We start from the raw sequence: 13,906 nt of genomic DNA, 5'->3' as shown, positions 1-13,906 counted from the left end.
GGAAAGAACTATATTTCCCAGCAATCCCTAGGCTGCTATCAACAGGAAAGGGAGGGGTAGGGAGTGAAGTAGCTGAGCCATGCTGCGAGTCGAAAGGGGTGGCACTGTGAATGGGGAACAAGTGTGCCCAAGGAGTAGAAGGCTTTGCCCCAGATATCCCCTTCAGAAGACTTCCCCAGACTGTATTAGGGATACTGGTGTGACCTCAGCTTCCAGCCCACAAAGAAGGAAGTAGGTGGTCTAAATGGACAGTGCACCTCTCTATCTGAAGCCTAGCAAGAGAGGTATGTAGATCCTGCTAGAGCAGGGGTAGGTAACCTATGGCACGCATGCTGAAGGCGGCACGCGAGCTGATTTTCAGTGGCACTCACACTGCCCAGGTCCTGGCTACTGGTCTGAGGGGCTCTGCATTTTAATTTAATTTGAAAGGAAGCTTCTTAAACATTTTAAAACCCTTATTAACTTTGTATACAACAATAGTTTAGTTATATATTATAGACTTAGAGAAAGAGACCTTCTAAAAAAGTTAAAATGTATTACTGGCATGCGAAACCTTACATTAGAGTGAATAAATGAAGACACGGCGCACCACTTCTGAAAGGTTGCCATCCCCTGCTCTAAGTAAACAAAAAACTCAGACTACCAACTGGTACCAACTCCAGCCTTGCATTTCACACAAAAAAACCTAATGTACAAATTCCTATTTAACTGAATACAATACTAAAACACAATACTAAAACACAAGCTTACCAAAACAAGACAGAGACCCACCCACACACACACTGCTAAGTATTTTTTAGAGAAGGCAAATTCAAAGAAATGAGTCTTGCACTTGGAGCAGAAGGATGGCTGGTAGTTGCTGGGAGATTTTATTCCATAGTCTTGGCCTGGTCAAAAAAGTTGTGTCTCCTGTATAGATTAACTTAACTCTTAATGTTAGAGAGTTCCATTGCATGAGAGGAGCAAAATTGTCAACCACATCTTCATCCTGGAGCTTTAAGCAATCTGTTCGATACTCTGGGCCCAGGCCATGAAGCACCTTGAAGATAAGGATCGAGACCTTGAATTCAATTTGTTCTACCGGAAGCCAATGAGAGAGCAGAGAACGAGTTTCCTACTAGCCTGTGTTACTGCGGAGTGTGCTGCAGCATTCTGTTCTAGTTGTAGCTTCCTAAGTGCTGAAGCCTTTGCACCCAAGTATATCACATAGCTATAGTCCAGCTGAGAGATGAGGAAGTTGTGAATAACTGAGCCCAGGTCATCATTTGGCAGGATGGGTTGAAATCTCGTAGCCAATAAGAGATGACAGAATGCATTACTTGAGGATGCTGCTGTGAGAGAGCTTAGCGTCAGTGAGGAATCCAAGAGTACTTCTATATTATGAACTGATTTGATCAGTTGTGGGGCTGTACCTTTAATCAAAGGAGATAGCAGCCACAGTGCAAACTCTTCAAAATGTTTTCCTCTGCCCAGCATCATCGACTCTGTTTTGCTCAGGTTCAGCTTCAGCCAGTTGTTTTTCATTCATGAGATGATCTTGTTGAAGCACTGGGCCATCTTGGTGGTAAGTCACCACAAACCTTTTCCTCAAAAAACTAAATAGATTGAGTTTCTTAAGTCTCGCACTAGAAGGCCTATTGAGATTTCAAATCATTTTTCTTATACTTTTGATGCTTTCCGGTTTTTTAAATATAGTTTTTGAAGTAAGAACACCAGAACTGGACACAGTTTTCCATTAATGTTTTCACTAATGCCATATACAGAGGTAATATCACCTCCCTACATCTACTTGATATTCTCTTGCTTATGCATCCAAGGTTCGTGTTCATCATCTTAGCATCCACTTTGCACTTGGAGCTCATGTCCACCTGATTATTTACCATTGCCACTAACGTATGTCTACACAGCAGCTTGGAAGGTGCTTTCCAGCGGGGGGGGCGGGTAGACAGATGTGCTAGCTCCAGCAGAGCTAGCATACTAAAAATAGCAGTGTGGCTGCAGTGTCATGGATGGTGGGGAGTCAGACAGGTTTGTAGTTGAGAGTAGCCTGAGCTGCTGCGGCAGCCATGCTATTTTTAGTGTGCTAGCTTGAGCAGAGCTAGCGCATCTGCCTGCCCATACTGGGAAGCACCCTCCCAGCTTCTGTGGTGACATACCCTAAGTCCTTTTCAGTGCCACTTCATTCCACAGTACAGTCTCCTGTCTTGTAAGTGTGACCTATGCTTTCTATTTCTAGAGATGTGACCTTTCATTTGGCTGTATTAAAGCCTATGTTCAAATAAGCCCACTTGAACAAGAGATCTAGATTGATCTGTGTAACTGACCTGTCCCTATCATTTTTTACTGATCCAGCAATTTGTGTGTCATCAGCAAATTTTACCGCTATTGATTTTTATATTTTCTTGTAGGTCATTGATAAAGAGATTAAATAGCATTTGGTCAAGAATATATCCCGGCAGGATCCCACAACTAACAGTAAAAGAAACAAAAGTGGGGAAATGGGAAGTTGGGATTGCTAAAGGGCATAGTTAAGATAGTTTGGGTATCTCGGTTGAATTTCCATATCTTCAGATATTTGAATTTCTTGTAAATTTAACCATAACTCTGAATTTTCTGGCTTTTGGCTTTTTAATATAGTAGTTTGTTTTTTTTTCCTCTTGCTAACTGCAGCATTTTTCTAAGGAATTTTATTCATATTACTCATGTGTGCTATCAACCTTAACTTCACCTTTACAAAAAATTTTGTTTAGTAAAATATAGTAGTTAAAGTCTAAATAATAAATTCATGCTTCAGGCTATCTATTGTGGATCAAATGGTTACTTAGCTTGCAGATTTTTCTAAAACCAAAGTAATATATTTCAACATATAGCACATTTTTGCTCTTTAACAATGAGGAATATAGAAACTTTTCACTTCAGGTCTGTTTTTTTTTAAGTAGCACAAAATTCTCTTATTACTTAAGCCGTTCAAACTTGTTCTGCTGCCATAACATGTGCAGACAGATTTTTCTCCTCAGCAGGATAACTGTAACATAATTGCTTACATTAGTGCTGTCTTCTCTTGATTTCAAATAGAGTGCTGAATTCTACAATGTGGTGCTCCTATTATTATTAATTTACTAGTGCTCATTACCATAGTATTATTTGAATGCTTCATAAATATTAGAAAGTTAAAGCTCACAATATCTATGTGATGTAAGGAAGTGTTATCCTCAGTATAAAGATGGGCAAACTGAGGCACATTGGGGTTGTCCTAAGCAAGTCACTCAACCCCTGAGTTTTGTGCACAGAGGCTAACAACTGAATCTTAATTCCCAAAGTCATCTTTCAGTGGGTATTCTGTGCTTTTACAGACGTCTTCCAGGTTCATACCTCAAATTAATTTTTTACTCCATTATTGAATGCTGATATTTTACTTTGACCCTACCTCTCCTTTTTTGAAAATTTGAAACTAATTATAATAACAATAAGTTGCATATTTTCCTGTATAAGTAGAAACAAATGTTCATGGATCCTTATCTGAAGCTGTATAAAGAGAAGAATGTCAACTTGTTCGTATCAGAGGGGTAGCCGTGTTAGTCTGGATCTGTAAAAGCAGCAGAGAATCCTGTGGCACCTTATAGACTAACAGACGTTTTGGAGCGTGAGGCTTTCGTGGGTGATACTACCCACTTCGTCAGACGCAGGTAGTGGAATTCCAGGGGCAGGTATTCTATCGCTAGGCAAGCAGCTAGAGGTAACGGGTAGTCAATCAGGAGGATGAGGCCCTTTTCTAGCAGTAGAGTGTGAAACCAAGCAGGAGAAACTGGTTCTGTAACTGGAGCCATTCCCAGTCTTGTTTAGTCCAGAGCGGATGGTTTTCAAATTTGCAGATGAACTGAAGCTCAGCAGTTTTGTTTTGAAAGTCTGGTCCTGAGTTTTTTTGTGCAGGTGGGCTTACCTTAAAGTCTGCTTAGTTGTGGCCACGGGAGGTTGAGTCTCTCTCCGGTTTTTGTATTGCCATTCCTGATATCTGATTTGTGTCCATTTATTCCTTTCCGTAGTGACTGTCAGGTTGGCACTGTACATAGCAGAGGGCATTGCTGGCATACTGATGGCGTATTTCCCATTGGTGGACGTGCAGGTGAATGCACCAGTGATGGTATGGCTGATCTGGTTGGTCTGTGATGGTGTCGCTGTGTAGATATGTGGGCAGATGGCATCGAGGTTTGTGCATGGATTGTTCCTGAGCTAGGTTACTATGGTCGGTGTGCAGTTGCTGTGAGAATGCTTCAGGTTGGCAGGTTGTGTGGGCAAGATGGCCTGCCACCCAGACCTGTGAAAGTGTGGGATCATTGTCCAGGATGGGTTGTAGATCCCTGATGATGCGTTGGAGGGGTTTTAGCTGGGGGCTGTATGTGATGGCCAGTGGAGTCCTGTTGGTTTCTTTCTTGAGTTTGTCTTGCAGTAGGAGGCTTCTGGGTACACGTCTGGCTCTGTTGATCTGTTCATCTCCATCATGTCACTGTTCAACATCCTTCAGATTTGTCTAATAGCTTTGGGAAAAAAAATCCTGTGACCCAATTTCCTTTCCCTCCCTGCTTTTTCTGCTGGCTTCCAACTTGAGATATCACCTTTTCTGTAGTTTTTGGAAGGACTGATGAAGCCAGTGACTCCATCTCTTGTCACTGGAAGCTTTCTTTGAAGTCCAGTGAACTTCACAGTCAATCCCACAACCCAGCTGAGTTTAAGAAACACATCTTGTCTCAGTGATGTCCTTTAGCCGTTAGTTTTAAAATATCTCAAAGATGCTTGGAATTTGTCATATGATATGTAACTCATTCATATGTCGTCCCTTGGATGGACCATGCCACCTAGAAAACTCACTGTTACACCAAGTTACAATACAGAAGGTGGTGCAGAACCTTAAGTGTTGTCTGCTTTATCTCCATGGTAATTCACAAATGCACATTCCGTGTATCAGTTACTCAGAGGAGCTAACTGGTTTTGAGTTTTGGTCTGAGGGTGGGAACCAGATTGAAACGATATTTGTTTCTGTGACTTCCTGGCATGGTGTTAGGGAGTTAAAGGGATAAGATGGGATATTCTGAATACCCTAATAAAGGTTGGAGTTTTGAACTACACCTCACTATTCTAAGACTACTTGAAAGACTAAACCTGGCAAACATTTGTACTTTCTCCAGACTGAACTGGCTTCCATGGGTCATCTATAGAGTCATCTGAGTTTCAGCAAGAGGCTTTGGTAAGATCTATTATGGAAATAGGTTTAGATAAGAGATGGCTTAGTTGACAGTGGGGAGTGAATTCAGGCCCTGGCACAAGAATTGCAAGCTCCTATGACATGAACTAAAAGACATACAAATATAAGAACGACTATACTGGGTCAGATCAAAGGTCCATCTAGTGCAATATTACATTAGAGCAAGTGATTTGTTTTTGGTGAAGGAGTTATATTTTAAGTATTTTGTTTGTATATTCAGTGTGTTTCCTTGTGGTATAATCTTCCCCTCCTTGTTTGTAGGTCCCTCTTCTCTTGTATTTGCTTATATTGTATCTCTTCTGTTGAGTTAAAATATTATTTTTCATAAAGAGCAACCTGAAGGAATAGCTATTTAAGGTAGAAGAGAAACTTTCTCCTGTGTCCTTTGAAACATGTCACTGTTACAGCATAAAGGAATCAGGGAACCCACTGCTTTGCCCAGAGAAACAAGGGAGGGAAACAGTATTAAAAAAAAGGCCAGTGCCTGAGAGTATTGCTTCCAAATGAAAGTGGTTAATGTTTTTTTAATGGGTTCAATTAATGTGGCCATGGCTGGGTATCTGCTAATAAAAAAGCCAACAAGGCTGTTAATGTGACTGGTGAGTTCTGCCAGAGTATATAGTCATTTGAATGATAAGGTATTATGGTGAAACATGCATGAGGGGAAAGTCTGCTTTTTGCTCAGGATGAAGGTAGAGGAACCTTTCATTTGTAGAGTAATTCTTAGAGCAGGAATTCTGGGAGTCAGAGCATATGAATCCTCTTCCTAGGTAGGCTAATCATGTTGAGCAAGTCACTTAACTTGTCTGTCTTATTTTCCACCTCTGTAAAATAAATGTAATACTTACCTCAGAAGGACATGATGAAGCTAAATTAATGTTTACAAGCCATTTTGTGGTCTTCTCTTGAAAGATGTCTTACATGTACAAAGAGTATTCTTACTGTAAATACTAAATACATTTAGTATTTTTTTTAAAAAATAAAAACCATACTGAGTTGTATGAGATTTGTGGAGTTGGGAAAACCATGACACATCATTTAAAGGATTGCTAAAAAAAATTGGAGGCAGAGGGCAGTGTGAAAAGAGGATGAAATTAGAAATATTTTCTGATTGAACGCTGGGCACCTAATAAGGTGGGAAAGAAATTGTCAGTTTTTGTTAGAGATGAGTGAATTGTTTCAGAACAACTTATCTTATTGCCTCCTTTTTTTTTTAAAGCCTATCTTGTAGCTTTTCTGAGTGTGGTAAAAGGGAACAGAATGTTCACCAATATAGAAGAATACAGCATAGAGGAAGCTGCTGCTCACACTTATTTGAAGAAAATGTAACAAACCAGGAACTGCTATACTGTAGGTCCTTTCTCATAAATAGGAAATACATGAAACCACAAGACGCAGTATCAGAGCAATGCTAAGTGCCTGGCTGGAACCCAAAAACAAATTCAACATTAAAAGGGACAGCAACATGAGTTAAAAAGGATGCTATGTAATATAATAATGATCTGGTTGCCAAATTGTGGATTGACTCTCTGTTAAATTTGCTGCCCAGATCTGAACCCCGTGAGATTGAAACACTGGTCTGAATAGGAACATGAATGATTGGATGCTCAGTAACTTTGATAGTCCAGGAATCTTATTAAAACAAGTAAGCACTCTTTTTGGATATAGGAACGATAACCTGCTCCCCCTCTAATAATCCAGAGGTGTTCCTGATTGGCAAATGGTTGCTCTTTTGACCTGTTATCTGTGTTAACTAGTAAAAGCCAGACAAAGTACTGCTACCTAGGCTTGCCATAGCTGACTTAAATACATTAAAAATCCCAGAAAAGATATTATGGCTGGTAACTCTGATAGCAACAAATTTAGGCTACACTTAAGGTTTTCAACAGTAAGGGCTTATCTACACTTAAAATGCTACAGCAGTGCAGAATTCTTTGGAAGAATTTTTCTGGTGACATAGCATTGTCTGTACTGGGGGTTGGCTTGGCATTTGTAGTGTAGTCATACTTTATGGCAGTAGTTCTCTACCTGTGGTCTGTGACCCTGGGAGTCTTTAGACGATAACAAATGAGTCTGTGAAACACACTGACTGAACAGAATTTAACTATATATACAGGCAGTAGATTTCCAAAGGGTCTCCACTGCCGTTTGAAAACTTTTAGGGGTCCACAAATGAAAAAAAGTTGAGAACCAGTGCTCTGTGTTGGTCTACAGTGGGAACTTACACTGGAATAGCTGCATCTCTCAGGCATTTGAAAATCTATACCCCTGAGAGATGAAGCTATGCTGACCTAACGCCTGATGTAGATAGACAGTGCTAGGTTGATGGAAGAAGTCCACGCTCCTAGGGGAACCCCTCCTGTCTTGCTAGTGCTGGCTATAAAATAGAAAAAGCTAGTGATGTTTTTTCTTTGCTGAATCTTCCTGTTTTTAGTACATGACTTAAATAATTGTCTTTTCTTCTTTAAATCTTGTCCACACACCCACGTGGAAAAGGACATCTGCACAAAAAGCAGACATGTTGTTTTTTCAGTAGGATAAAAGGAATGAGGTGAATCTTGCATCAATCCAAGAGTCTTTCTGTAAAAGGCATGTTCAAGTATAAGAAGTCTCTTAAAAGGAAAATGAAGTGTTGAGCACTCAGTGAAAAATTGATGATTGAGAGAGGTGTCTGCATGTGAAGTAAATACAATTTGATAAGTGTAAAATTAAGAGTAATATGCCATCTTATGAATATCCACCTGTTTTGAAATTAGTCTTCTATCCTGATTTGTAATAAATGATTGCTATAACCACTTCTTTCCTGCTGTTTTGTGAACTGCGTATATTTGAATGGGCCATGATTTCAAGATGGAGAAATGGGGAATGAATGCCACCAGGCTAGAAAAGAGTGAAAAAGTTATATTTTTGTTTACAGTACTTTTGATTTAGAAGTTTATCTTAAATAGGACTGAGTCTGTGCATTCTGACTGAAAGAGAAATTGATGGACAATTGTCTGAAGATAGTTGTTGTTCTCTTCTCAACCCATGCCCTGATATAATCTTGCCTTTCAATATCCCTTTTAATTTTGGTTTCTTATGAGCACATTTCAGTAAGAAAATGTTCCCTGGGTGGGTGGAGGGAGTTAAGTTCCTTTTATGATGAGAAGCACAGAAAGCACACATGCTGTGCGCATTCTCACTGATTTGGGGCTGTGTGGAATCAGGCTAACAGAAGATGCTTAACTCTGTTGTTAATGCCAGTGTTTACATTTTCATCCCAATTAAGTAGAAATAAAGTTTTTGTTAGTTATATGAAAACGTGCAGTGTTCAAAAAAAGTTAGTATGAGTTAGAATGAAAGTACTGTATCTTCCTAACTAAGAACTTAATACTGGCTTTGTGTGGTGAGTGTGCTGGGACCTTCATGGTCCTCCGATGGAAGCCCCACAATTCTACTACACCGTGACCCAGGAAAGGCGGACAAGGCAGGTATTTCCCTCTGGTCAAAGGCACTTTAGCAATAACCAGTTTGTTTCAGTTGCATTTGCTTAAGCTGTGTGAGAGAGGACTTGAGAACTTTAACCCTAAGATAAGGGGTGAAGACAAAGAGGTCAGGTGGGAAGAGGCCCACGGAAGTAGCAGCAGTGAATTGAAGTGAGCGATAGGGTCCCTGGATTGGAACCTGGAGAAGTGGGCAGGCCCACTGGTGAAATGGTATAAATCCCAAGAAGGAGACAAGGTTTGTTTGGAAGCTCGAGCAAAGGGCTGAATTTAAAGGGCCCAAAGCTGGGGCTGAGGACTCTGGGAAGGGCAGATACAGCTTTGTTAGATTTTTGTTAACCCAAAAGGTGTTAACCCAGAAGGTGTTCATTTGGATTGTGTGACCCAGCAATGGACTTGAGCCACTGAAGATTTTCCAAGTGAGGCTGATGATCTTCAGGGGGCATGCAGCAGCAGGAGGGAGGCGCTTAAGAGGTGACTGTCCCCTGTTTACACTTTGCCACTGACTCGCTGGGACAGTTAGTTCCAAATTACACCTTGTGGAACTCAGAGGGGTTACGTGCCTGTGTAATCAGTGCCTAGTTTGGCTGGCTGTGTGATCTTGTGGGACATAACCTCCTCAGTCTGCCTATCTGTCTGTAAAATTCACAGTCCTTCTCTAAAGATTCCATCTGTGCAGGGTTCTCATGTGTAGGGGTGGTTCTTACCAGGAGACTGGTGTAACTCCTATAGCTAGTCATGATTTTTGATCTGTTGAGGGCAACAGTAGTAGATGACGTGCATCCGACGAAGTGGGTATTCACCCAGGAAAGCTCATGCTCCAAAACGTCTGTTAGTCTATAAAGTGCCACAGGACTCTTTGCTGCTTTTAGTAGTAGCATGTGTTCCACCCTCTGCATGGTATTAAAGCTCCCTGCAGAGCACTGCAGTCACTTTTATCTTGACCACAGTTGGTAAAGGAGTCTGTCCTTTGGCCACTGCTCCAACCTCTTCACCAGATCCCAATGGTGCTTCATTGACTATTCTGTTCATAACTGTACCTTGCCTTCCAGTCAGGTCCAATCAGTTGCTAATTGTTTGTAGTCTTTGCCTCAGGTACTTTGATACATTTTTGCAGTGCTAATGAGTTGAATTGTCATGTGGGAGATCTGGATTTTGTTTTTGGTCTGGGCTGGAAGTACTGTGAAGACCCAGAAAGCTGTTCCAAAATGGGGAATTCATAGGCCTACTCAGATTCACTGAGCTAGAAAGATGGTGCTGTGCTGTGCTACCGCATTGGTGGGGACTGGTCAGTGACAGAAAATGGAATTCTCTTGCTCTGACATACCAAGAAAGGCAACAGGCCACACATTGTTAGTTGAAGGGGAGGGGAAAAAAAGTTTCCATTAAATGACATTCTGTAAATTCCCCCATCTTTGAGGCACAACATCTATGGAATAGAGAATGAAGATCTGATGCTCTTGTGTTTCCTCAGTTCCGTGTTGTTCCTAACTCCTGCCCCCCCCCTTTTCCATAATTACTCGCAGGCATTTGATCCCAGTTATCAATAGTCAGTTTCTGTTTTTTGCAGGAATGATGGTGTTCAGTCTCTGAATTCCTTCAGAAGAGAAACAAGTTAATGATTGGTTCCTGTCTGCCATTACACTATGTATGCAGTGTTGTTGTAGCATTGTCTGTCCTATTATATTAGACAGACAAGATGGGTAAGGTAATATCTTTTATTGGACGCACTTCTGTTAGTGGGAGAGAAGCTTTCAAGCTTACATTGAAGAAGAGCTTAGTGTAAGCTCAAAAGCTTGTCTCTCCCACCATCAGAAGTTGGTCCAGTAAAAGTTATTAGCTCACCCACCTTGCCATTACACTGTTATAGTTGCCTCGTAGGTCGAGGGAGCCATATAAGAGAGTGAATACACCCTTAATTGAATAAGCATCTGTATAAGAAGTTTAAAGGATCTCCTTACTACACAGGCCAGGAATACATTACAAAATTATGTCGACCTAAGTTATGTTGGCATACATCTGCCGCAGTTATTACATCGTTTGTGCATGTGCACACTTTTCTCCTTGTGTTGGCAGTGCATGCCCGCACCAGGAGTGCTTGTATCAGTGCAGAGTGCAGTGCATGATGAGTAGGTATCCCACTGTTCAGCATGCCACTGTGCAGCACAGGGTGTTTTGGGAAGCTTTTGCAATGCCTGACAGAGCTGATACAAGTCGCACAGGGGTGACTGAGAGCAAGGGGTCAACTTCCTATAATACAGCATTCTCCATGCCATAATTTCATCTGCATCCCATAATATTTTGCACCATCTTTTCAAAACTCCCACAAACATGCATATCTGCCATCTCTGACAGAAGTATGGAGCCTGCACAGGTCTGCACTATTTTCATGAGCGTTTCAAGCACAGGACACAGGATCCTGTAGTATTTGCAGAGCCACTGGGAACATAACAATTCCTTGGAGGCTAGATTGTTGTGGGATACAGAAGTAATACAAGGTTGTTGGTGATATTCACGGAGCAACTGGAGATGGTGGAACGTGGATTTACGACCTGAGAAACAAGCACCGACTGGTGGGATACAGGTTAGCAGAACAAGCAGTGGTAGCAGAACTGTCAGATACACAAGGCCACATTTTTAGATCTGTGTGCTGAACTGTCCCGTGCTCTCCAGCACAGGGACATCAAAATGAGAGCTTCGCTGACAGTTGAAAAGCAAGTGATGATTGCACTGTGGAAAGTTGCAATGCCAGATTACTACCTGAGAGTCAGGAAATCCACCACAGAGGCCACTGTCATGCAAGTGTGCAGGGCCATTAATCGCCTCCTGCTAAGCAGGACTGTGATGCTGGGCAATGTTTAGGACATAGTGGATGGTTTTGCAGCAATAGGCTTCCCAAATTGCAGTGGGGCGGTAGATAGCATGCATATCTCCACCAGAGCACATTGCCACACAGTACATCATCAGTACTTTTCTATGGTAATGCAAGCACTGATGGATCATTGGGGATACTTTACTGACATTAATGTGGGCAGTCAGGGAATGCGCATGACACATGCACCTTTAAGAACACATGACTGTTCAGAAAGCTGCAAGCAGGGACTTTATTTCCTGACTGGCAGATTACCATTGGGAATGTTGAAACTCCAGTAATGATCCTGGGAAACCCAGCCTATCCCTTGTTCCTGTGGCTCCTAGAGCTGTATGTTGGCCACCTTGACAGCACCAAGGAATGCTTCAACTGCAGGCTCAGCAGGTGGAGAATGACAGTTGAATGTGCCTTTGTTCGTTTGAAGGATCACTGGCATTGTTTACTTACAAGACTGGACCTCAGTGAGAAAAATAGCCCAATGATCATAGTTGTCTGCTCTGTCCTGCATAGTATCTCTGAAGCAAAGGGGGAAAAGCTTCCACTGGGGTGGAGGGCAGAGGTGGAGTGGCTGTCTGCTGAATTTGAACAGACAGATAAAAGGGCTTTTAGAAGAGTTATGTGGCTCAGGGAGACTTTGCAAAAACATTTTAATAATGAGCCAGAGTATGTATATTGCTGTAGTGTGCTCTACATGGCTTTGCTTTTTGCAGCTCGGTATAAATCTTGTAGCGATTGCTCTGTATGTAGGAATATAATATTGTCCATACTCCTATATTGTCTGTGAAGGATGTTATGGGGTCTGTGACAAAGTGAAGTAACAGGAAATTGGTGAGTGTCAGACCTGCTTAGCACCAGACAGCATATGTTGTGAACTAAATAAAGATGAAGTTTGTACCCCCCCCCCCCCAGAAAAAAGTATTCTGTAACATGAACCAGGCAATTAAAAAAACACATTTAAAACTTAATAAATTAAAGGAACAGACCTTATGAAGGGGAAAGAATAGTCATTTCCATTTCAGATGCATGTACACCGACTGTGGCTTTCATGGGTTAGTGTATATGAAGCTGTGATTGTCTGTACTGTCCCCCTCACCCCAGATGGAGTGGTACGGGTAGTGCACCGACCCCTGATACCACGTGGAATGTTGAAGGGGGGTATTGGGATATTGAGTTCTTTATGGGCTGCAGAGGGAGGTGAGCACAAGATTGTTGAACCTGCAAGTCTACTTGAGTCTTCAGCATCTCTCTTTGCTGTCTGAGAAGCACAGACATCTCCTGCTGCACATCCCTCTCTTTTTCCTGCACCTTTCTCCTTCCACACTCTTTGTCCATTCTGTCTGCAGTGGTGATACTCTAGGCCCTGGTCTCATTCTCTCATACAGCAATGGCTTGTAGGATCTCCTGGAACACATCATCTTGAGTCCTCTTCTTTCTTCTCCTTATCTGGCTCAGGCATTTGGCAGGTGTGGAGGGGGAGAACCTGAAGGCCACAATGGCAGCAGAACAGATACAATAGAGGTACCATTATCAGTGTATTCACAATGGAGATAGAAACTTAAGATACTGAGCTCACTCCTCTTGCTCCCCAGAAGTTGTAAGCACTACCATTTCACTTCTCTTTGGGATTGATAGAGTACAGTGCCAGACACAGCACCAGCCATGGTGAGTATGGCCCTCGGGAGGGTTGGGAAAATGAGGGAGGAATAGCTTGCTGGCATAATTATAGTTGTGTAGGGCAGTGGAACTGAAGACTGGCACTGTTTTCCACAGGCAGTGGTGATTTCAGCTGGTATCTCAGTCCTCAGGGTAACAGGCAGAGAGACCACAGCTGCTGCTGGCATTTCGATGCCACCCAGGCCAATATGCTGCTAGCTTGTGTACTGCAATGGAGCCTTCTGAAGTAATTGCTGAGTGGCGTGGGAAATTCTTACCACAGTGAAAGAAATAAGGCAGTCCTCCCCAGAAACCTTCGGCAGAGGATTGCGGACTACATCGGTGAAAGTTTCATAGAGATCTCTACGAAGGATTCATAGGACATCCTGGGGCAGATAAACAAACTGTTCCACGTGGCCCCTCTGCCTAGCTCTACAGGAGAATGAAAAACAGATAGCAACTCTACCTCTTATGGTTGTTCCACTACCTTTTCCAGCACAAGTATTAAAAAGGTCAACAGATGTATCCTGCTACTTTGGGGGTGCCATCCCTGTAATTTCAAAGCAAACTGCATACTTACCAGAGGTTCCTTCCCCTGCATCGGGCTTGCTGGTGCTCGATTATCAGGACTGGCAGGAC

At 42.1% G+C, this 13,906-nt stretch overlaps 1 protein-coding gene across 11 annotated transcripts in view; it reads left to right on the top strand.

Annotated features, from left to right (window-relative positions):
- TRERF1 (transcriptional regulating factor 1) overlaps nucleotides 1-13,906 on the top strand; it is a 145,708-nt gene that overhangs the window by 53,321 nt on the left and 78,481 nt on the right. Inside the window, exon 1 of one of the 11 annotated variants that reach the window (XM_032787186.2) lies at nucleotides 5,201-5,242. The exons of the other annotated variants lie outside the window; for them this stretch is intronic. The gene's annotated coding sequence lies outside the window, so the exon portion shown is untranslated. Of the gene's footprint in view, nucleotides 1-5,200; nucleotides 5,243-13,906 lie in introns of those variants that run through there. 11 annotated transcript variants of the gene reach the window in all.

This window comes from Chelonoidis abingdonii, chromosome 3 (genome assembly GCF_003597395.2).
Source record: "Chelonoidis abingdonii isolate Lonesome George chromosome 3, CheloAbing_2.0, whole genome shotgun sequence".
NCBI lineage: Eukaryota > Metazoa > Chordata > Testudines > Testudinidae > Chelonoidis > Chelonoidis abingdonii.
The sequence above is the reverse complement of the archived record's forward strand: the minus strand, read 5'-3'. Positions and strand labels throughout refer to the sequence as shown.